This window comes from Dasypus novemcinctus, chromosome 15, assembly GCF_030445035.2.
Source record: "Dasypus novemcinctus isolate mDasNov1 chromosome 15, mDasNov1.1.hap2, whole genome shotgun sequence".
Classification (NCBI taxonomy): domain Eukaryota; kingdom Metazoa; phylum Chordata; class Mammalia; order Cingulata; family Dasypodidae; genus Dasypus; species Dasypus novemcinctus.
Genome location: NC_080687.1, coordinates 4,795,610 through 4,819,244, shown reverse-complemented (window position 1 = coordinate 4,819,244; position 23,635 = coordinate 4,795,610). Strand labels below are relative to the sequence as shown.

The window sequence follows — 23,635 nt, the reverse complement described above, 5'->3', positions numbered from 1 at the left end:
CTCAGTGACCCGAATGACTTCTTTATTCCCCCTTTTCTATAATTTCTACATAGTGTTAGGAATCACTGCTTTAGCAATGAGCCACAGATCTAGAACCACAGCTTTATCCTCACCCATTTCCTTCAGATACAATAGGAGGGGGACTGAAAGGCAGGTTGGCGAGGAAGACAATTTGCGAAGGGCCTGTGCAGCCCCTGTGTGTGAGGAGGTGCAGGAGGGAGCAGGCACTAAGGCCAGCAGGCTTAACCTGGGAATGTGGGCCGGTGGACAGGGAAAGCCGGGAGAAGGAGATCCTTCACTTCTCTTATTCATACCTGGCTCAGGTCATCTACTCTGTTGGCCTTTAAAGCTTCTCTACCTCTCTTCATTGCCTTTAGAGCTTCCTTAAATTGGTTCATTTGACTCTGCTTTCCCCTGCATTCCTGGCCTTGTTTTTCTACTTGATCAGTTGTTTGACTTCTGATCCTGAAGTCCATATCTAGACTAAACGTAGCCTGGACTAAATGTGGTGTAGCAGCCTATACCAGGCTAATAATAGCATCTCTTCCTTCCAGAGTTCTCAAGTAGGGGTAGGACCACCCCAGAGAAAGTATCTGGAAATAGGAAGTAGTTTTGGGGGTCTCAATGATTGTGGGGTGCTACTGACCTTTGGTAGGGGAGGGGAGCAGGAATGACAAAAGTCCTGCAATTCTTGGGGTATTCTGGCTCAAAGAGAATGGTCTCATCCAAAATGTTAACAGTCCTTATCAACGAAACATTACTTCTTTTGATCTCTTTATTTGCAGGCTTATTAAATTGACCTAAGCAACTCAGCAGACTGGACCAAAATTCTTCCCCCGAATAGTCTAGCATAGGGCCCTGTACAAATTTTTAAAAATTAGGAATGGAAGGGAACTTGTTGATAAAATAAGAAATGTATTATTGTGGTTCCTGGAACACAGAACTCTTTATCTAGAGCCACAGATTAACCCCTGCCTGCTTGGCACAATATTTTCCACAGGGACTTCACAAACATTTTGCAAATTGTTTTTATCCATCATCAGCACAAGCATAGCCCCCTTCTCCCTCCCCCCACCCCCATCCACTCCAGGAGGTTACCGTACAAATTCTACACAAAATGGGAGCCAAAATACTACTTCAGTAACGGCTGAAAAATTATCTGACACAGTGTGACAGTTTATTCTTATTTACTTTTGTGAATCCCAGAAACAGAAAGATTTTGTTTATAAACTAATTTATTCCTCTGGGTGTGATATCTTTTGAGTGCATTAGATTCGCTGAGATGTCTTTGATTAAATTGCCTGTTAAGATTAGGGCTTTGATTCCACCATGTCAGTAAGGTGTGACTCAGGTTGAGTCCCTGCCCCCCTGGTGGGCTGATATAAATGGATACTCACTCAAGAAGATACACAGGAAGAGGAGAGACTTTGCCATGTGACAGAAAGGAGAAGGCTCAAACATCTAAGGCCCCAGGAGATATGAGCCATTAATTAGCTTGATAGTTTACAGATGCCCTTGGAAAGAAAGAAAGCAGACAACTGAGACTGATGTAGAAAGCCTGGAAAGAAATGAGCCCAATGCCAGGAGAGAGAAGAAGCCCTGAGAGACAAGCCCTGTGCCAGCTGCAGCTGGGAGAGGAAGCCCAGAGGGGGAGGCTGGACCTCGCAGAGATCAGCGACCATCTTGCTTCAACACGTGGCAGCTGACTTTGGTGAGAAAGCAGGCTTGAGCTGGACTTTTTAGGTAAAACTGTAAGCTTTATACATACCCTTTATAAAAGCCAACAGGTTGCTGGTACTTTGCACCGGCACCCCTTTGGCTGACTGATACACATGTCAAGGAGGGCCTTTACAAAGGTTGGGTCTGAGACCGAGATTTACATGAGGCGGCCTGTCCTGAGCCCCCTCCCCCCACACCCTCGCCCCGTGCCCACCCTCCTAATCACAGTCACACAACTTTCCAAGATCGTGGAATGAAGTCAAAGAATGGAAGAAGCATGGCGAAGTATCCAGCATGAGCCCTAGTTTAATTTATCAACTTGGTTTCATTTATCAACCAGAGGCAAGTGTAGGAGTCAGGAAGGGAAAAAGAAAGACCTGACTGGGCTTGCCCAAAGGTGCAGGCCCTATCGAGCCTACATCCAAGAGATGCCCGACAAAGAAGGTCCAAGAAGACGGGCAAGGCTGAGCTTCCGAACTCTATGGGCTTCCTGCTGAGTAGAAAACTACTGACCTAAGAATGACCTTGTCTCTGACCTTCATTTCCTCTCCTCCTTGGGGATGGAGAACTGTAGGTGAAAGAGGTGCCGATGCAAAATATGAAAAATCTGCTGGCTTTTATAAAACGGTATTTATTTGGGGTAGAAGCTTAGTTACCAGGCTATGAAGGGTTAAGTACTTCCCTCACCAAGATCTATTGCCATGTGTTGGAGAAAGATGGTTGTCGATGTCTGCCAGGGTTCAGCCTCCCTCTTCCTCTTAAGCCTCTGTGATCCCAACTTCTTCCAATATCAGCTGTAGGCTGGGGTATGTCTTATTTCTCTCCTGGGGCTCATTTCTCTCAGGGCTCAGCGGTTCTGTTCTCTCCATAAGGCCAGCTGTAAACTATCAGGCAAAGGCACATCTCCCCTCTCAGGGCCTCTGCCATGTCTAAGGGAGTCTTCTCTCTTTCCCCATGTATCAGCTTCTCTGTATTTACTTCCTGGGTCTCCAGCACTAAAACTCCAACCAGCTCCTCTGCTTTGTCATTTTCTCATGTGTCCCCACACACCAAGGGGACGGGGACTCAACCTCCTACTGATGTGGCCCAATCAAAGCCTTAATCATAACTTCATCCAGTAAAAGTGAAACCTCTGAATCTAATATAATCTAATGTACCCAGAGGAACAGATCAATTTACAAAATAATCCAATCTATTTTGGGAGCTCCACAATAATACCAAACTGCGACAAGAACCAAGAAGAGGGGTGGCAGGAGAGTCCTTGGAAGATGAATAGAAGAAATCTTGTGACCTACTTCTAAGCTCTTATGTGCTTTATGATTTAAGGTAACCACAGGTAGTGTTTTAGGACGTCTTAAACTTAAATTGGGTTTGGAGGTGTGAGATGCATTTCAGAAAGAGAATGAATCCAGACGAAAAATTATGAGGGTCAGGCATAATGAAGAGGAGAAAGGGTGACTAACTACCTGGAGGTAGAACTGGCAATATTTGGTGATGAAGTCAATGTGGAGGCCAAGGAGAGAGGGAGTTAAACTGATACCAGTTTTCAGAATGGTACCATTCAGTAAAACACAGAATACACATTTGGGGCAAGAACATTTCTTTTTGTTATCAGGTTAAATCGAATGGCTTCTTTTATTGACTCAAATGAGCAGAATTACTTGTAATTGTTGTTCCTGTGCATTTTCTACCACCTCTGATAAAGTGCTTATCACATTTCATTCTTAATTGTTTTCATGCCTTCCATGTCACCTGAAGTCCAAGGCCAGGTCTCACTCTTCTTTACATCCTCAGTAGCTAGCGTGGCTCACATAATGCTTACTGAAATAAACTGACAAATGCCTTGTTACATAGTCAATGGTGTTCTGGGAAATTCGGTGATATATGGCATGTTTGGTGATACATGGCATGTATGGTAATTGACCAGTTTAGTAACTGGTCAATACTCTCCGTCATTGACCTTTCTGCTCCTTGGACAAGCCAAACTCACTCTCATGCTGGATCTGGGATTTAGATCTAGATGTTCCTTCACACGTTCCTGTTGCTATTCCTTATTTTCCAATGACCTCCTCAGAAAGGCACCCATCCGGAGGAGCGCCACCCCACCAGCACCCCCTAGCCTACCACCGCAGCTCACATCTCCAGCTGGTTTATCTGCCTGTTATCTGCCCCCCACATAGCGAGTCAGCGATGGTGGCTGCCCGCCTCGGCACGGCTGCATCCCAGTGTTTAGAACAAGGAGGCCCTCTTTGATGGTTTGTTGACTAAATTAATGAAGCAGGCCGTCACCAGGGGACAGAGGAGATGCTGGATTTACTCTAATTGGGTTTAGATGTGGGGAAATGCAGACTAACGTGGTGCACTGCCACGTCCTCACCTGCCGTTTTTCACTTTAGTGCATCACGAGGCACACACGGCAGAGCCCGGGCCTCCTTTATTTCCACAGCTGAGCTGCTGTTATTATAACTTCAGCCATGAAAGAACGGGCTCTTTGTTGGAGATTTTATCTTATTTAGAGCTGCCCATGAATAGGAACAAAAAATAGGTATGCCATTATGGCAGGTTCAAGAATCACTTCAGTAATAGCAGGGAAATAGACAGAATATCTGAAAGGAGCTCGGGAGCTCATTGTTGTCTGCCTCCAGAGAGCCGCCAGCGAGACTCTGTAGCACCCTGACTGCACAGTTTGTAAATTGCCTAGTTAAGCCTGGACTCAAACTGTGTTACCCTCTTTTAAACTGTGTTAAATTTCTTAATACTTTAGAGCTCCTAGGATGAGCCCATTTACTGTGACAAAAGGATTACCTTTAAGTTGGTCTTTTACCTTAAGTAAGACATATTTCTCTTTTAATGCATCTAACAAAAAAGGACTATGGTTTATCACCTATGGGTGAGATTAAAGAGGAGGGATTTGAGGCACGTCGGCTTCCGAGGGGGCCTGCCACCATTATGTGTGCATTACAGCACAGAGTAGGTTTTGGGATGTTGTAAAAGTAAATCAGGATGATGGGACTTGGAAAAACCCATCTTGGGCCATGAATACATATTGCAAAGTAGACTAGAACATTTAATACAATGAAATTTAAAGATCTGAAAATAGTTTCTCCTAATTTGCATGAGTATAAATACTTTGCTTTCTTCAGTGATAATAATTTAGAAATGAGTATCACCAAAAGGTTTGTCAGTCTTGGCAGTAGCTACTAAAGAATGACATAAAAAAAAAATCATATGGAAAGGATATTCCTCTTCAAATTTCACCCATCTATTCATTTAAACATTTTTAAAGTCCTTCTCAACACTTTTTTGTATTCTTTTTTTGCAATAGAGGGCTAATATTTTCTTCTGTCTTTTTTTTTTTTCTTTGTAGGATATTCCATTCCCTTCTTCCTCTGAGAGTTCAGATCCATGCCAGCAGCAGTTCTCTGAATTTGTTCCATACTTCACATGTCATTCTCCCAAGATCTCCTAGAAGATTTCTGGCTTCCATACTTAATTTTGCTGTAGAATCTTTAAGTGATCCAGTCCCAAGAGACCCATCAAACATCACATTCTTTACTGACAAGTAGATACTTGATTTCTCGTTGATTTTACTGATCTCTTGGGAGGTGTGCTCCCCGACAGTAGCACTTCAGCTTTACTGAAACAGGCAAGGTGAAGTGGGATGGGAAGAGGCATTTCTAAATCTTAAGACTAGCCCCATTGAGTCAACCTCCTTTAAAAATGGAATTTATTTTATCCTAACAATAACGTCAGAGACAGGTTTGCTACCATTTATATTCAACTTCCTGGCCTAAGTCAAATATTAATTCTTGGAGGGGGGATCTTGGAAATGAACTTATTCTGTACCCTATAGACCCTATAGAGACTAGGATTTGTTTGGAGGCCCTAAAATTACATCTTTCTTAGAAGCATGAGGAAGACAACAGGCAAAGAGCCTTGAAATAGTTTTATTCGGCAGTTGGCAGCCACCCATCACTTTACCTCTCCATTCTCTCACCTCCATACTCCTTTAAGCTTTACTGCTGAATCACTCCTTCCCAAACCTTTTCCCTGTGACTTCTGGAAACCTCATCAAAGGGCATTCACTCCACTTCTATGCTTTAATTAAACTCCAGATTTCTCTATGGGAACGTTGCTTCCTTCAAAATCCTCTCAATTGGAGGCGGCTCATTTTCCCAACAGCTAAGTTATCACAGGATTTAGAAGTGGGATTGATATATAATTAGCCCCACATTGTCTATTCCAAATCATTACTCCTTTACCACTGCACAAAAACTTCCCCTATTTTGAGGATGTTGTCATCCAGCTCTATCATCTTCTAATAACCACTACCACATTCATTCTCTAATTTCCTCTCCTTCTAAGTCTTGCAATTGGCTTATTAGGCTTCCGTGTCCATGTGGCTGACTCATCTAACACCTTAACCTCATAGTTTCTTGATTTCTTCAGTTCCAAGAAACTGAACTTCCTGAATTGAACTTCCCACCACCCATATCCTACGCATTTTTTATGGCCAACAACTATCCCATATCAAAAACCATAAGCTTCAGTCAACATGATCTTCCAGCTGTCAAAATATCTTATTCCTAACTTCTACCTGACCTGTTCTCTCACCTCAGGGTGATCCAGACCTCTTGTCTATTTTGCAAATGTATCAATTGTTGTCATCTTAACTTTGCTATTTCTCTAAACAAATCACATGATACATTTTTACAACTATACTCAAGCCAATATCTTTCACTCCCTCTTTCATTTTTTAAGTTTAATTTAATTTATTTATTTCTCCCTCGCCCTGCCTTCATTGTTTGCATTTGCTGTCTGCTGGTCTTCTTTTTAGGAGGCACCAGAAACTGAATCCGGGACCTCCCAGGTGGTAGGTGTGCACCCAACTGCTTGAGCCACATCACACTCCCACTAACTAACTTCTGATGATCTGCCGTGCATGCCCAGGAAAGTCTTAATCCCAAGTCAATAATACTGTTGTTGTTGTTGTTTTTTGGGGGGTGGGAATGATGGGAGGAAATAATGTATTTTAATTTTATTTTTAAAGAAGTTTTAGATTGTAGAAAAGTTACATTGAAAGTAAAGGGAATTCCCATATACCACACCCTTTCCCCTCTCACATTTTCCCTATTAATAACAACTTGCATGAGTCTGGTACACTTGTTACAGTTGATGAACTAATATTAAAGCATTGCTACTAACCAAGGTCTATAGTTTATATTACGGTTTATACTCTGCACCATACAATTTTATAGATTTTAATGAAACATATAACGGCCTGTATCAATCATTGAGTATCATGCAAAACATTTCCAATGCCCTAAGAATGCCCTATGTTCCACCTATTCTCCCCCTCCCCCCAGAACGTCTGGTAACCACTATCTTTGTATCAATGTGACAAGTTCTTTCATTACTGCAATAATAACAATGTCTACTTTGGTCCATCCTTGCAGTACCCCCCCCACCCCCCCGTACGTTTATTCATTCTTCAACCTTGAGGTTTTTGGGAAGGTAATGCCCACTCTGCTGCAGATTGAGAAGGGGCTTAGATCTTATGGAACCATTTTGCTGGAACTGAGAGTAGGTGTTGGCTCCAACTCTGCTGAGACACATGAACAGACCGAAGACTTAGGTCTCTGGGACATATATTTAATGGGTATAGTGCTAATTATAGGCTCAAATTAAAGAGGCACTGCCACTCTTATACCTTCCTCAGGATGCACGAGCCCACTCAGCAGAAGGCCCCTCCCCTGCTACCTGAGAGCACGCCGGGCTCCGGTAAATAAGCGGCCCTGGGCACCCCCCCAGCCCGGCTCCTGGGCTCCGTGCTCCTGCTCGCTGGGCTCCCAGGCTCTGGGCTCCTGCTCCCTGGGGTCCTGGGCTCCGTGCTCCTGCTTGCCAGGCTCCTGGGGTCTGGGCTCCTGCTCGCTGGGCTCCTGGGCTCCAGGCTCTGTGCTCTTCAGGCTACTGGGCTCCTGCTCACCAGGCTCCTGGGCTCCTGGGCCCTGAGTTCCTGCTCCCTGGGCTCCTGGGTTCCAGGCTCCTGCTAGTCAGGCTCCTGGGCTCTGGACGCCTGGGCTCTGGGCTCCTGGGCTCTAGGCTCCTGCTCACCAGGCTCCTGGGCCCTGTGCTCCTGTGCTCCTGTGCTCTGGGCTCCTGGGCCCTGTGCTCCTGTGCTCTGGGCTCTGGGCTCCTGGGCCCTGAGTTCCTGCTCCCTGGGCTCCTGTGCTCTGTGCTCTGGGCTCCTGGGCCCTGAGTTCCTGCTCCCTGGGCTCCTGGGCTCTGGGCTCCTGGGGTCTGGGCTCCTGGGCTCCTGGGCCCTGAGTTCCTGCTCCCTGGGCTCCTGGGTTCCAGGCTCCTGCTAGTCAGGCTCCTGGGCTCTGGACGCCTGGGCTCTGGGCTCCTGGGCTCTAGGCTCCTGCTCACCAGGCTCCTGGGCCCTGTGCTCCTGTGCTCCTGTGCTCTGGGCTCCTGGGCCCTGTGCTCCTGTGCTCTGGGCTCTGGGCTCCTGGGCCCTGAGTTCCTGCTCCCTGGGCTCCTGTGCTCTGTGCTCTGGGCTCCTGGGCCCTGAGTTCCTGCTCCCTGGGCTCCTGGGCTCTGGGCTCCTGGGGTCTGGGCTCCTGGGCTCCTGGGCCCTGAGTTCCTGCTCCCTGGGCTCCTGTGCTCTGTGCTCTGGGCTCCTGGGCCCTGAGTTCCTGCTCCCTGGGCTCCTGGGCTCTGGGCTCCTGGGGTCTGGGCTCCTGGGCTCCTGGGCCCTGAGTTCCTGCTCCCTGGGCTCCTGGGCTCCTGGGCCCTGAGTTCCTGCTCCCTGGGCTCCTGTGCTCTGTGCTCTGGGCTCCTGGGCCCTGAGTTCCTGCTCCCTGGGCTCCTGGGCTCTGGGCTCCTGCTCACGGCCACTCCTTCCTTTCCGGGGCTCGGCCTTCTCTCATGCTTTGGGGCCCTCCCCTGCCTCTGCTTTCCTGATTCTTTAACCTTACTCTCTTCTCTGGATCTTTCTCTTCAGCACCTATAAACAGGCTCGAGCTTCTCATCTTGAGCAATTATTCAGCCATATGGCTGCCTCTAAATTTAGCTCCCGTCATTCTTTCTTCCGCAGCCGAGGCACCTTGACATGCTGGCTCTTTCCTGGGGTCATCACCCTCTCCCTGCTGAACCTGCTTCCAAGCCATAGAGAAGAGGAAGAAGGCTTTATTTCCACTCACACACCCCCGGCCAGACGAGGCGTGAGGGAGCTGAGCAGCGCCTTCCTTCTGTGCTTGCAGAATGCCAGGGGCAGCACGGCGCCGTCACCACGCCAGGTATTGAGATTTATATGTGATAGTTTTTATTTTCATTTTAAACATTAGGTGAATTCAAATATTAAAGGAGAAAATACACAAAGAAACAAAACCAGAGAATGTTTTCCATTCCCGGAGCCTCGATCTTTGATGGAGTGCCAGCCTTACAGAGATGAGGGCAGATGTCAGCAGAGCAGGGAGAGTCAGACTTGATTTTATTCCCCAAATCCTTTCCTATTACCTGAATCAGAAAGTTGGCTACAGACTTAAAAGTGCCTTAGTTCTTCCCTCTGTCTCAAGGCAGGGGTGCATTTAAGATATCATAGAAAATCCCCAGTTTTAAAGACTCCCATGGAGGATGTTGCACAAATTCTCTAGATTGAATTTAATATATATCAACATTCTAGCCAAAATGTATCCTTTAAGCTGTACATTTCCAGTTCCCTTATCTCAGGCTCAGATTTCCTGACAAATCATGGATGTAAATGACATGATATTAGAAATAACTCTTTGAGAAGTGAGATTGTGAATCTTTCTATTAATCAATACTTTGCCATTTTTCAATTCAGCAATATTTCATATGCTTAAGGAATTTCTTGGGTGTAACTTTCTCACCTATTTTTGCTAATGCACAGATCTTACAAATAACGAGCCCCTACTATCAGTAGAAGGGAACTTAGATTATGAAATTCAACACTTCACAGCCTGACTTGGCCTAGCACTGAAATGTTATAGAACTAAAGATAGGGTTTTATGACTATTTTTTAGCCTCCTAGGACTAGAGGGTGGGAACTGGGGGGGGGGGGGGGGAGGGAAGACAGACTAGAAAGAGTCTCAAAATGCCAGGCAGTTTCATAAGAATTTTGCTCCTGAATTTATGCTCTTACTATTTACTTCTATTTAAAACCATTCTGAGAAACTGCTACTCATTTTTCAAATAATTCTTATGTATTTACATAGAAATTCACATAAAATTATTTTTTATATAACATGACCTATTTCAACTTGTCACATGATTATCTCTGGTTTGATTCCTGTGAAAAGCAATTAAGTTTGTCCTGGACTCTAGCTAGAACGATCTTCTAATTTTGTAGATCTCTAACTTGTTCACAAATTTAGAATGACCTTCTTTTCAGGCACAGCATCTTCTAAGATTAGATGGTCTGGGCCCACATGCCCAACTAGACACAGGGCTTGAAATGGATATTAGGTATGAAGACGATTAGAAGCTGATGCTAGAAGCACCACAGCACAGTCTTTTCAAACACTCCTCTGTGTTGCCTTCTGTCTTGGTTTGCCAGGGCAGCTATGACAAACACCATGCTGGTTTGCTAAAACATCAGGAATTTTTTGGCTCACACTTTGGAGGCCAGAAATCCAAACTCGAGGTGTTAGGAGGGCCGCGCTCCTCTGACATCTGCAGCATCCTGGCGATGGCTCGCCTTTGTCGTGGGCAGGCTTTCTCTGGCTGCTCCCTCTTCTGACTTCTAGCTCCATGCCCAATCTCGATTAGAAGGACGTCAGCCTTCATCTGTGATTCAGGCCCACCTGATTCAATTCAGCCTCGTCTAAATAGGATTTTTAAAGATCTCTTCACAAACGGGACTATGCCTTTCCTGATAATAGCATCTTCAGGGCTTTGTTTCCAAACCAGTCCACACCCACAGGGCTGGTGTTAGGACTTGAACATGTCTTCTGTGGGGGACATGATTCTATCTCTGTGACTGGATGGATTGATTCAATCCCTGTGATTGGATCCCGGAAAAGCATGTTCTTACAGCTGATCTGTATCTGTGGGCATTGAGCTATTGTGCGTGGGAACTTTAGATTAGGTCACTTCTGTAAGGCCCTTTTCATTAGTTACTTCAGTAAGGCGCAGTCCAGGGTGGGTCTCATTCTTCTTACTGGTGTCCTTTATAAGTGGGACAAATTCGGAGAAAGAAAGAGACAGAGAGAATCCACTGAAGCCAGAAGCTTAAAGCAAGTGCTTTATTTTGCTAAAGGCTGCCAAGGCCATATACCAGAAAGAAGTGGTTTTTACAATAGGGATTTATTAGTTAAAAAACTTACAGTTCCGAGCAGAGAAAAATGTCCAAATCAAGGCTTTGTCAGGAGATGTTTTCTCCCTGAGCTGCTGCTGTGGGTGATGAAGCACATGGCGGTGTCCTCTCATCTCTCCCTTCTCATGTGGGCCTCGTGGCTTTCAGCTTCTGGCCTCAGTGGCTTCCTCCCAGCTTCTGTGTTCCATCGATTTCAGTCTCTGGCTCCTGGGGCCTTTTCTTTCAGCTTCTGGGGTTTTCTCTCTATCTTAGTGTCTACTTCTTAGTGTCTACTTCTGAACAAGATTAAGACCCATCCCGGGCTACATCTCACCGGAGTAATATACCCAAATATTATCTTGACCCAATCTAATCAAAGGTTTGCACCCACAGGAATGGACCAATTTAAGAACATAATTATCTGGGGTCCACAAAAGACACAAACTACCACATCAAGGAAAGCGAAAGAGGAGGGAGAGATCAGCAGATGCTGCCATGTGCCTTGCCATGGGACAGCAGAGTCCAGGATTGCTGGCAACTAGCTCCAGAATGCTGGTATTGGGGAAGAAAGCATTGCCTTGACAATGTCTTGATTTGGACATTTTCATGACCTCTGAATCAAAAGATTGTAAGTTAATAAATTCCCATTGCAAAAGCCTGGTATATTGATTTTGGCAGCCTAGCAAACTACAACCCCAAAACCTTCTTTCAGCTCTAGCTTCTTATCTCATAATTCAAAATCCTGGGGAGCTCTTCCTGGAACATTTCTTCTCCTAACCTTAAACAGATAGATCTAATACATATCTAGTTCATATCAAATCTTGAAAAAATTAATGAAAGAATAGAATAGCCTAAGAAAGGCAGTTTAAACAGATGAGATTTCCACACATAAACATAAACATAAACAAACATATATATATAGGTGTTTACAATTCAATACTATGAAGTATTTTTAAATCATGTACTCTTTTTTTTTAACAAATCCATTTTATTGAAACATATTAATGAAGCAAACAATTCATCCAAAGTGTACAATCAATGGTATTTGGTATAATTACATAGTTGTGCATTCATCATCTCAATCATTAGAGCATTTTCCTTATTTCAATAATAATAATAAACAAACAAGAAAATTCTTCACCTTCGATATCTCTATGCTTCCCCTCCTGTACATAGCTGCTATTTCTGGCTATTCTTGCACAGCTACTTATTTATTTATTAAGCAGTTTTACTGGATATATTCATATACCATTTGATCTATCCAAAGTGTATAATCAATGGCTTTTAGTATGATCACAGTGTTGAAACACAAAGTCTTTCAATCTTATGCTGGTTTGTTTGCAGCCATCTATTTTATTTACATAAAATTCAAGGCACTTTCAAGGAGATAATTTAGTTAGAATTTTTTAATCAAAAGGAAAAAATTCAGATATTTTATGAGGAAAGGAGAAAGGATAGCTGGACTCTCTCTTCTTTGCAAATGTTATTTCTTATGTACTCATTTTCAGACCATAGAATGAAGAGAAGGATTCATTTGATCATGGCATTAAGTGTTAAAAATTCAGGTATTGAACACATTTCATTAGCACTACTTTGTTCCAGGTACCAGAGACCAAGAGGGAAAGAGAAGCAGCTCATGGACGGGTGAGGAGAGGAAAAACCAAAATTCAGGGCTGCAGTGGAACTGTGGTGGTGAGGGAACCAACAAATCCTTGGTATCTTCTAGGCATGGAGGTAGATGCTCCTCATAAGATCAACTCATGCAATCCTCCAAACTACTCTATGGAAAAAGTCTTACTATTCCCCCAAGAAACTAAAATTCAGGAGATGAAGTGACTGCCCTAAAGTCATGAAGTCAGTCTGCCACGGAGCCACGAGTGCACACCTGGCCTGCCTCACTTTTTCCACTACACCGCAGGGTGCCTGATGCCCCATCATCCATCCAGCAGGCAGAGTCAGAGAAACCTTTGAGAAGGACTAGCTGCAGGCACGTGACAGGAGACCCATGAGTGTCCGGTTGTGAAAGGCAACGGGGAGAGCCTGGCAAGGGCGCTAGCCAGGAGAGCAGCTGCGGTGGAGGCTGCCTCGATCCCACACCTCTTTCCTCATCGATCGACGTGAATCCTAACGGTACCTACCTAGTGCCATCGTTGAGGACTCACCAACACAGTCCACGCACTTTACACAGTGGTGCCATCCCTGGAGGAGCTCCTCACATGCTGCTATTCTCAAAGAGCTGGAGCATAATCACAAGGAAGATGATGGCAGGTGACACCTTTGGATTGAAAGGTTGAGGCCAGATGAAAGTGCTTGCTATTTTATATGTGTGATGTTGCTGAAGGACGTAAAGTGTGTGTTTATGCAATTAAAGAATTAATTCACCATTTTAAAAGATTATCCTGATATCAGTGTGAAGACTAGATCAGAAGAAGTGAGGCCAGAGGCAAGGAGACCTACTCTCTGGTTATTAAAACAATCTGGGAAAGGTACTAGAAGGATCTGAACTACAGCAGAGTTGAGAAGTACTCAGTTAACAGAGAGCAGAGGTGGGCAGGGTGTTGGCAGCCACAGACAAAGGGGACAGAAAAGAAATAGGCTTTGGAAAAGTCACTTCTATAGTAAAAGCATGTCTTGTTGAGTAATAACATTTCGGGGAATTTGGCCCAATGGATAGGGCGTCCATCTACCACATGGGAGGTCCGAGGTTCAAGCCCAGGGCCTCCTGACCTGTGTGGAGCTGGCCCACGCACAGTGCTGATGTGCACAAGGAGTGCCGTGCCATGCAGGGGTTTCCTCCACGTAGGGGAACCCCACGTGCAAGGAGTGCGCCCCGTAAGGAGAACCGCCTGGTGCAAAAAAAGCCTGCCCAGGAATGGCGCCGCACACATGGAGAGCTGACGCAGCAAGATGATACAACAAAACGAGACACAGATTCAGGTGCCACTGACAAGAATACAAGCAGACACAGAAGAACATACAGCGAATGGACACAAGAGAGCAGACAACTTGGGGGGAGGGGGGCAGGGAAGGGGAGAAAAATAAATTAAAAAAAATAGAGGAAGATTCCTCATTATTTAAAAATATATATTATTTCAAAAATAGCCAGTAACTATTTTAACAGAAATTAACATGTTCAGTAACAAATATAGGTCCAATTCTGTTTGTATGTTACCCAGGGTCTTGCTTGAGATGTAAAGTTAGATATGAAGAAACTCATTGCTAACAAGTAACTTAGTTGCAGAAGAAAATACTTAAAATTTTATAGGATAAAATAACAAATGGTTTAATATCATTCCCAGGAAACATTTATATAGCACATACACCTTTTAGATCACGTGCAAATTGATGAAAAGAGAATTCATATACAGAGGTTGGATCATATTTCTGATTTTATTGGTCAAGAATACAGACTTGGGTAGTCACACCAAGCAGGAGAAGATGGCGCACATCTCAGCACAGATTCTCTCGGGTCCCGTTGGGCTCCTAAATGCCATGACACTGTCAGAACAAGGTAGGGTCTCAGCAGATAGAACGGCATATTCTGGCTGTGCCAATGACCATTATTTACTCTGGGCTTGCTTATCCGAGGGGAACTTCCTCCAGTAATTGAAGCACCTCTGTGGACTACATAAAGGCATAGACATCTTCTCACTGGTGACTTAAATTCAGGACCAACAAAGCAGTCTACTTGGGGAACCCTGTTTCCCTGTAATTCTAAGTCATTGTAAGCCATGAGGGTAAGCTAACAACTTATAACCGAGTGTGCCAAAATGCAGTTACAGGATTACATTGCAGGTGTTTGGTTTTTTTCCAAATGAAGCCCTTAATTCTGATATAAACCAAATGAGGGCTAACATTTTGGTGGGGGAAAATATATTCTGAGAAATACATGTCTTTTTGGTGGGTGGAAATACATTCTAAAATATCTGGAACCATTGTAGACTTCTCCATATCTCATGTCCTAAAATTTTTTAGAACTGTTCACTAAGCTTATAGAAAAAACCTTCCCAATAATAAAATCTACTAAGGATAAGCAGAATATTAAATATTGATCTCAGATTAGTTCAAGACATGGAAGTCTGTTCAGTCCATAATTTCAATGAAAAAGTATTTTTGGGAGAAACTTTAATACTCCAACCTCAAGGATTATTCAGAACAATATCAGCACTGGGAACCTCTTCTTGGAAAACAGTGAATGCCATAATAGAGACAAGTAAAGGCTATGTGTTGCACTGAAAGTGCCAGGTACATATATCTGTGAGTAAAACTTGAGTTGTGAGCATAGAAAAAGGGGAGCAGTCAACAGATGTTTTTTTGGTTGCTGTTATTCTTATACATGAAGTTAATGAAATAAAAATGTAGTTATTTCTCCTAAGTTGCAGATACCCTTAAAATATGGAAAATGAATAACCTTGATTAAATACTTCTTGTTAACTTTTAAATAGCACAGTGGACTACCATTTCCCAAAACTAGTAAAATACAAGAAAGAAAAGCATTAAAATAATGAATTAAAGTTCTTCAATTAAAGCTAAGAGATATTCATCGCAAAAATTGAAAAGTAAAACAAAACTATATTTTTAGATGAGTAATAACATTTCAAAAATAGCCAAAATACGTCTGTATCTTAGGTTTTCATCGGAATTTTCACTGATATTTGAGCAAACAGACAAGGGACCATCTCAGTGGGGGGTGGTGGGAGGGCAGAAAAAGGGCCATTAAGTAAATGGCTATATTTGAATTAATACATAGATTTTGTTAGAAACTGGATGACCTGGGTTTTGCCCAACTTTGCATCTGCCATTTATTTATTTACATGCATGCAACAAATATAAATTTTTGTTTGAGGTCAGCAAAACCCAGCATATTTCCCCCAACTGAGATGGTTCCCTCTCTGTTTGCTCATTGCTTTTGCTCATTGTGCTTATTGTCTGCTCGTTGTTTTTGCTCATTGTCTGGTTGTTGTTTTTTCTCATTGTCTGTTTTTCTTCCTTTAGGAGGCACCGGGAACAGAATCTGGGACCTCCTATGTGGAAGGCGGGCGCTCAACTGCTTGAGCTGCATTTACTCCCTGCTCATTTTGTTGTTGCTGTTGTTTTGCTGGTTGTTTTTGCTCACTGTCTGCTCATTGTTTTTGTTCAATATCTGCTTGTTGTTTGTCTTCTTTGGGAGGCACCAGGAACCATACCCAGGACTTCCCATGTGGGAGGTGGGCATTCAACTGCTTGACACATCAGCTCCCTTATTAATAGCCCTTTAAAGAATTGGTTGACTTTTTAAAAATGATTACACTTTAAAAATTGAGATATAAGGAAATTCTAATGTATGTATTTGCAGTCATTCTTGGGATATAAATGAACACTTTGGTAATTTCTGTAAATTACTAAATATAGTTTAATTATCTAGAGGTTTTGGTGTCCTTTTTTAGCCTTATCTAGAAATATACATAAAATTAAACAATACAGTACAATTAGTCAACAATTTTCCAATGTTTTATTCCTTGAAGCATTTAAGACAAATTGTTGTTTTTGCTTGGTCTGCTCATTTTCTGCTCCTTTGTCTTCTTTAGGAGGAACTGAACCCAGGACCTCCCATGTGGAAGGCAGGCGCTCAACTGCTTGAGCCACATCTGCTCCCCCCAGCATATTTTTAATGGGTGGATCTACCATCTCTGAGCTGAAATATGGTTATGACACAGCTAATGGGTATTTAACTGTGACTTGGGAAACTGGTATACTCATAAACTCAATACCCAGGACTGCATGGTAGACCACTGGTTTAGCAACCCAATAGCCAATAACAGAGAAGTTTCATGCACTGAGGGAACAAAGTGGTTGGGAGAAGAGGAATGCAATGCTTGCAGAAAAAACAACTTGATGCTGAGGCCTGACCTTTCCTGGCAAGCCACTCTGCTGTCCTAGAGAGAACCAGTCCCAAGAGGGGCTGGCTGAGGGTGGTTCGCCCCCACAGGAGGGTGGTCTAGCATTTACTCGGGCCACACATAGCTCCAGTGCAGTTCATCTACCAAATGGCTCCAGTGACCCCAGGTCATGGAAAATCAGAACGCGGCAACGCTTTCAATCTCAGCTGAAATCATACACACTGAGCCTCTAGGGACGAGGGAATAATCATGGATTTTACAGTTTTTTCCTTTCAAAATATTTTCATAGTGGCATGAAAACACAGTAGAAATCCCAAGGGAAATTCGTCTAGAGACTGCAAAACTTTCCCCTGCTCTCCCAGTAGAAAATGGATTATAGGAAGGACTTTTTCTTTCTCAAATTGGCTATTTATTGCCAGAATCTTCCTGTGAGGAATGGGTTGTTTGGCTCCACCTGTACTTCCTTTCCTGCACCATGTTCTCAGGAGCCTCTGCTTCTTGGGATAGATGACTTTCTGCAAAGGAACCACATGAGCACAACGAAACTGAGGCAGAAACGTCGCCCCGAAGGTTTCCGAGGACCTCAAGTTTGGTTTCTGGTGTCCTTCCTCTTGAGTTCATCGTGCTTCCAGTTTCTTGACTGCCCGGCTTTGATTGCCTTCTTGCTCTGTTCACTAGACGTTGCGACTGCCTCCACTCCACCGGGCAGGTGCTTTGGTTTCCTGGGCTGCCCAAGCCAATACCATGAAACCGTTGGGCTTAAACAATGGGAATTTATTCTCTCATAGTTTTGTGGCCAGGAAAATGTCCAAATTGAAGCATCATCAAGGTGATGCTTCCCGCCCCCACCGGTAAACTGTGACATTCTGGGCTGGCTGCCAGTGGTCTTTGGCTCCTCTGCCACATGGCAAGGCGCACTGCGGTGCCTCTTGGTCTCTCCCTTCTCAGCAAGGTCCCATTTCAGCCTCTTGCTTCCATGACTTTCTCCCCGCGTGTCTGAATTCCGTTCTTATAAAGGCCTCCGGTAACAGGATTAAGCCACCCTGATTGAGGGGCGCCACGCCCTACCTGAAGCAGCCTCACCAAGAGGCCTCACTCACAATGGCTTCACAGCACAGCCATGGACTAGGTTTAGAACATGTTTTTCTGGGGCACACACAGCTTTAAACCACCACGGCAGTTTTGCCCCAACTGTGGCATGTCTCTCTAGTTTTGATTTCTGACCATTTGATTCCTGAGTGCTCTGGGCATTGAACCTTCCTATGCATCCCGCCCCCTGTCATATACTTGATTAAAACCAGGTTTGTGCTCTGAAAGAATGTGCAACCATGGCTCTCACTGCCTGCATCCGCACGACTGTGAGATGGCGCTCATCCAGCTTGCTGCCTGAATCCACGCTACTTCTAACACTCCATATTCTTCAAAGAACTGTCCCATTTTTGTCTCATTTGTGTCTACAACAACCCTGCTAGACAGCAAGAGGGGTTTATTCCCACTTAATATTAAGAACACCAAGATTCAAAGAGGTCAGATAGTTTACCTTAGTAGCATGTAGTAGAGATTAAATACTTTAAAATCTAGTTTTGAGGAATTTAATCCTCAAAATTAATGTTTTAAGGAAGTTATCACTTCTCTACATTCATGTTATAAGGAATTTAACAGTCCTTTGGATGAGTGATTTTATTCTGATTTAAAGTCTTTGCTCTTCCTTTAATAGCTGATTGTCTTATATTGTGAGCAACTATTATCAAACTTTGTTTACTGAACTGCTCAACTCTGTATGCTTCCATTTCCCACCTTAATTCAAGCATCTGCTGAGTGCTTGCCATGGATCAGCCCACGAGCACAGCATATTGCTGAGGACTTCATTTGTATGAAAGACCGTCTCTGCTGCCACGTGGCTGTGCCCCTTGGAGAGTGAGGTCCACGAGGACAGGGCCATGCCGTACTTGCTGCTCTCTCTCCTGGACCTGGGAACTGTGGCAAGCACAGTGCAAATGATGGGCAGGTACAGGAAGAAAAAATGCCTTCAAAGTAGCCGCTGGGCGCCCCCAGCCCTGTCCCTGCTCTCCTGGCCACCCAGCCCCATGCCGCTGCCCGTGCCGCTCCGGGTCCCCAGCGTGCCCGGACCCCCACCCGCCTAACATGCTCTTTGCCAGCGATCCCATGCAGCACTTCATCGCGGTAGGTGGATGCAGATTACTTAATAGATTACTTAATATATTATGGAAAAGATTACTTAATCTATTAAGATTATTTAATAGATTCAATGTATTTCACTGAGAGTTTTGGTTGTTTTATATTGAACTTCTTTTTCCATTTGTCTAGTCTTATCAATGAGGCCATGTGTGTTACATCATTCAAAGGACAGGCAATATTTTAAATGCTGAATTCTTGCCACCCATTCAACAGCAAATATGTACTATTATAAATACATAATATCTCTTTATCAGAGTCTCATTTCATTCCTTGAGGCTCTTTAATTGGCTTTCTGATGACTCTATGATTGTTAGAAAATTGCTACTTGTTTACGTAAAAATTTTGGAGATAAGTTCTTATTAATTGACTCACCCATACATTTTATTTTAGGTCAATGATTGTTGGGTAGTAGATGGTCAAAAAGCTCTAAGGGTCACTGATTCAATTATAGACTTCTTTTACGTTTCTAAGTTTCTGTGTCTAAGTTCCATTGCATCTCTGCTCTCCCTCTGCTTTGTGTTACATGTGATTATATTTCCTCTGCATTTTCCTTACTTAAAAGTCAAATCTATTACAGTTTACAATTCTAAATGCTGAGACTGTGTCTCTGTAGTTAGCTTTCAAAATAGTCAACAGTGTTACTTACAAGTACAAAACAAAATAATAGTGATTCAATTGCAGATATTATAAGTTTAGGCATTTAGTAGAGGTACTGGACAGTAAAAGGCATTATGAATTTTATAAATACTTCTGCATAGGAAAATTCCAAGGAAATAATAGGGAAAGAAAGGAGGGCTACCAAATATCCATTGCCAACTCATATTTTAAAAACTGGAAGGTATGTGGATAACCTTAATAAAAGCAAGAAAGTTTATGGCATATGTCATGTTTGTGGCAATCGATGTTAAAATTAAACACACACACCCAAGAAATAATTTGGAAAAGTTAATTCCATAAAATCTCACTCTCCTTTTAAAAAGGAAGTTAAGGAAAGCTCTCTATCTAGGCATGAATTCAAAGTGCTGAGCTTGATTTACAAAGAAAGCAATTACAAAAGATTTTAATGAAAACTGAAAGTAGAGAAACTGTCAGATATTGAAACAACAAGACAAAAGTCTGTTTTAATTCCTCAGATACATTTTGGTAGACTGTTTACTTCTGTGGATTAGCAAATCATGAGAGATTATTATTACTAGTTGTTTATTATTTTAGATTTTTTATTTTTAAAAAGCTGTAGAGAAAAATATCAGTTGTAATATGCTTTCTTTCCCTTGATTAGCTGAAAATAAAGAAATGGTTTAACTTACTTAAGAGGTATAAATTTAAATTTGAGATTGAAATGGAAATTATTAGGAAACTTGAAAACAATTGTTTAATATATACAGGACTATTAATTAAAGAAAAACATTGAAGAAGACACTGCTGTCTTATTTGCTATTTGAAGAAGGGAAAATCTGTCAATGAATTAAAGAGAAAATACGTGGAGGGGAGTTGTGTGTTCTAATTATATAATTTGAAAACTCACAAAGCTCTACTAAGCCTTCCTTTTGTGTTTATGTAAAATTACTTCAATTTTTTATTTATTTATTTCTCTCCCCTCCTCTCCCCACCCCATTGTCTGCTCTCTGTGTCCATTTGCTATGTGTTCTTTGTCTGCTTTTATTCTTGTCAGTGGTACAGAGAAGCCGTGTCTCTTTTTGTTGCATCATCCTGTTGCGTCAGCTCTCCGTATGTGCAGTGCCATTCTTGGGCAGGTTGTGTTTTTATCGTGCGCGGCGGCTCTCCTTTCAGGGCACACTCCTTGCGTGTGAGGCTCCCCTTTCTGGGTGGGGGACACCCCTGCGTGGCACGGCACCCCTTGCGTGCATCAGCACTGAGCGTGGGCCAGCTCACCACACGGGTCAGGAGGCCCTGGGTTTGAACCCTGGGCCTTCTATGTGGTAGGTGGACAGTCCATCCGTTGAGCCACATCTGCTTCCCTACTTCTATAATTTTTGAGTACTTACTATAGGCTCTCTTCTAAATGCTTTATATGTTCTCTTTAAATTCTCAGCAACACGGATGAGGTAATTACATTTTACAGGTGCAAAAATAGGCTCAGGAGCAATTTTTCTGGATTTGAACCCTATTTATTTAATTTCAAAGTTGATTATTTTATTGTACACCGTACATCAAAGAATTATTTTGGATTAGGATGGGGATGATAAAAAAGCAATGAAATGATTGGGAGAAGTGTTCAATTTTATAATGTAAGCAGATGAGCTATTTCTCATGCTTATGAAAGAAAACACTTCTTTTGTCACTTCTGAGGATGGTCGTGTGGTCACCATTTCTCTATGCCTCACTGAACAGCAAACTCCCTCGAGACGCTAAGTGCTCTCACTGCTACAAAAGAAATCCGGCTGGGCTTGTTTTACTATAAACAAAGAAATTAGTGATAAAACGAGGCAACATCTGACCTTCCAGCTACCTCTTCCAAGCTTTGGTTAGCCAAGCAGAAGTGAATTTTACATACACATTCATGTAGATTTAACAGATACTCGAACTGTAATGGGATTAAGCATTGTGAACCTTTAAATTCTCCCTTTAACTTTATGATTATCTGAGCTATTTAAGATACGTTTTTATAACAACGTAATCTTCAAAATACCTATGATTCAACTCAGAGGGTACAGGCAGGATCCTCTGTTCTACTTCCTTTTACTTCTGTCCCTTTTCTAATCCTGATCTGACATTTCTACCTGATAAGTGACCAGAGACACACTGTAACCCTGGGAAATCAAAGTACAAGCTTCAGCTGCTCTATGTACCAGCTGCTAATTGATCAACGAGGCGGCCATCTCAAGCCGTTCTTCCACTGGGTTAACCGTGGCTACTGGCACCAGAGAAGGGCTCCAGTCCAAAGCTGTAGGGACTGGTACCTGGCTGATTGTGTCTATTCTCTATTTCTCAGCCAGGCTAGTTTTATGCGATGTCATGTCTTATTCTGAAGATTCTGGTGACTATTCTAAATATTATTTATTATTATTATTTGACATTTCCTCATGGCATTTCTTCTTCCTCCACCCGGGGGATATGCTTTTTATTATAACTATATAGAAATATAGTGGTGATACTTTTCAGAGGAAATACGAGATTAATGGTTGAACACATATTTGCCAGAAAAGCATAATGAATGATATACTAATGGAACTATGAAATTAAATTTTGGTTAAACTTAATGAATATAATTCAAGACAAATTTTTAACTCTGAGTGATTTTTATCCAATACACTTTACCAAAGTTAAACTGATTTTCAGGAAAAGAAATTGTTAATGAAGTTTTCTGATTGGTTATAGACATAGAGGTGGAAAACCAGATTGGTTCTAGAAGCCATCTCTTGGTGGGCAGCGTTTACCAAAACATGCAAAATAAGACAGATTCTTCTTTTTAATGAACTTTCCTGGTCTCATTTAGCGTTTTGCATGTGATAAATTTGATAAAACAGGGACAATGGCATCAGGCCAGGCCCCTGTGCAGCCTGGGTGGGTACTGAAGGTAATGGATGCTTTGGCCACGACTGCTCAACTCCTCCCAAAGTGTGAGCGCGCACATCTGAGTCCCTCTTCGTACTGGTTTCCTCATTTGAAAATGGGGAAAATAATAACTAACTTGAAGGACTGTAGAAGAGTTAGAAAAAAGTGCATGAGCAGTGCATGGAGATGACCAGTGCATGATATAATCACTAACAATGATCAGCTGGCAAAAACTACCTAAACTTCTTTAACACACTTTTCTTTCTCTAGCACATGCATATCAAACAGAACACCAATTACAATGCAGTGGATGTCATGTGCCAAACGAGAGGAGACTTATGGCTCAATGTTTGTTAGTGTGAAAACTGAGTCTTTTTAAAATTTTTTATGAGTTTCAGTGGAGCTGTATATGTAGGTGACTACATATATTGGCATGTGAATTTCTTACTCTAGGCAAATGAGGCAGAAATAAATTTCACTTAATTTATTTAAGTGAAAATTTGTCAACCTATATTACCTGGAGAAAAAACAATCAATCAGAATCATGTTTGAAAAGCTGGAAATGGGTATAACGTTTGCCATCACTTTCCTCTAGGTGGGATCCTGAAAGTGTCCACACAGGTGCTTTTAAGCTGAGGGGAATTTCAACAGTACAGATGAGGAAGACAATGTCATAGATCAAAGGAAGAACATGAAAAAGGACCAAAGAAAGAGGGCACAATGTTTTGACAGGCCCCCAATCTGGGGGCCTTAGAATTGCTGAAAGTGACCTAAGAATTCTTAGGTACACCAGGAATTGTTTGTGGGCAAAACAAATAAATGCTGCACACATTTATGTTGTATGTGTATGTATGTGTGTATTTTTAAAATAGGCGTGGATATTGTGATTTAAAAAGTAAAATTCATTTAAAAAGCATTATGGAGTTGACAACAGCTGTTTATCATTGTATGTTTTCTCAACCAATGGATGTTAAAAGAATGAACCTCCTAGATAAGAGTATTA

The 23,635-nt window shown here is 42.7% G+C and overlaps 1 long non-coding RNA gene across 1 annotated transcript in view; it reads right to left on the bottom strand.

Annotated features, from left to right (window-relative positions):
• Positions 1 to 23,635, bottom strand: part of LOC139436521 (uncharacterized) — a 30,520-nt gene that overhangs the window by 1,674 nt on the left and 5,211 nt on the right. Inside the window, exon 2 of the long non-coding RNA XR_011645778.1 lies at positions 13,177 to 13,313. This is a non-coding gene — a long non-coding RNA (uncharacterized lncRNA). The remainder of the gene's footprint in view (positions 1 to 13,176; positions 13,314 to 23,635) is intronic.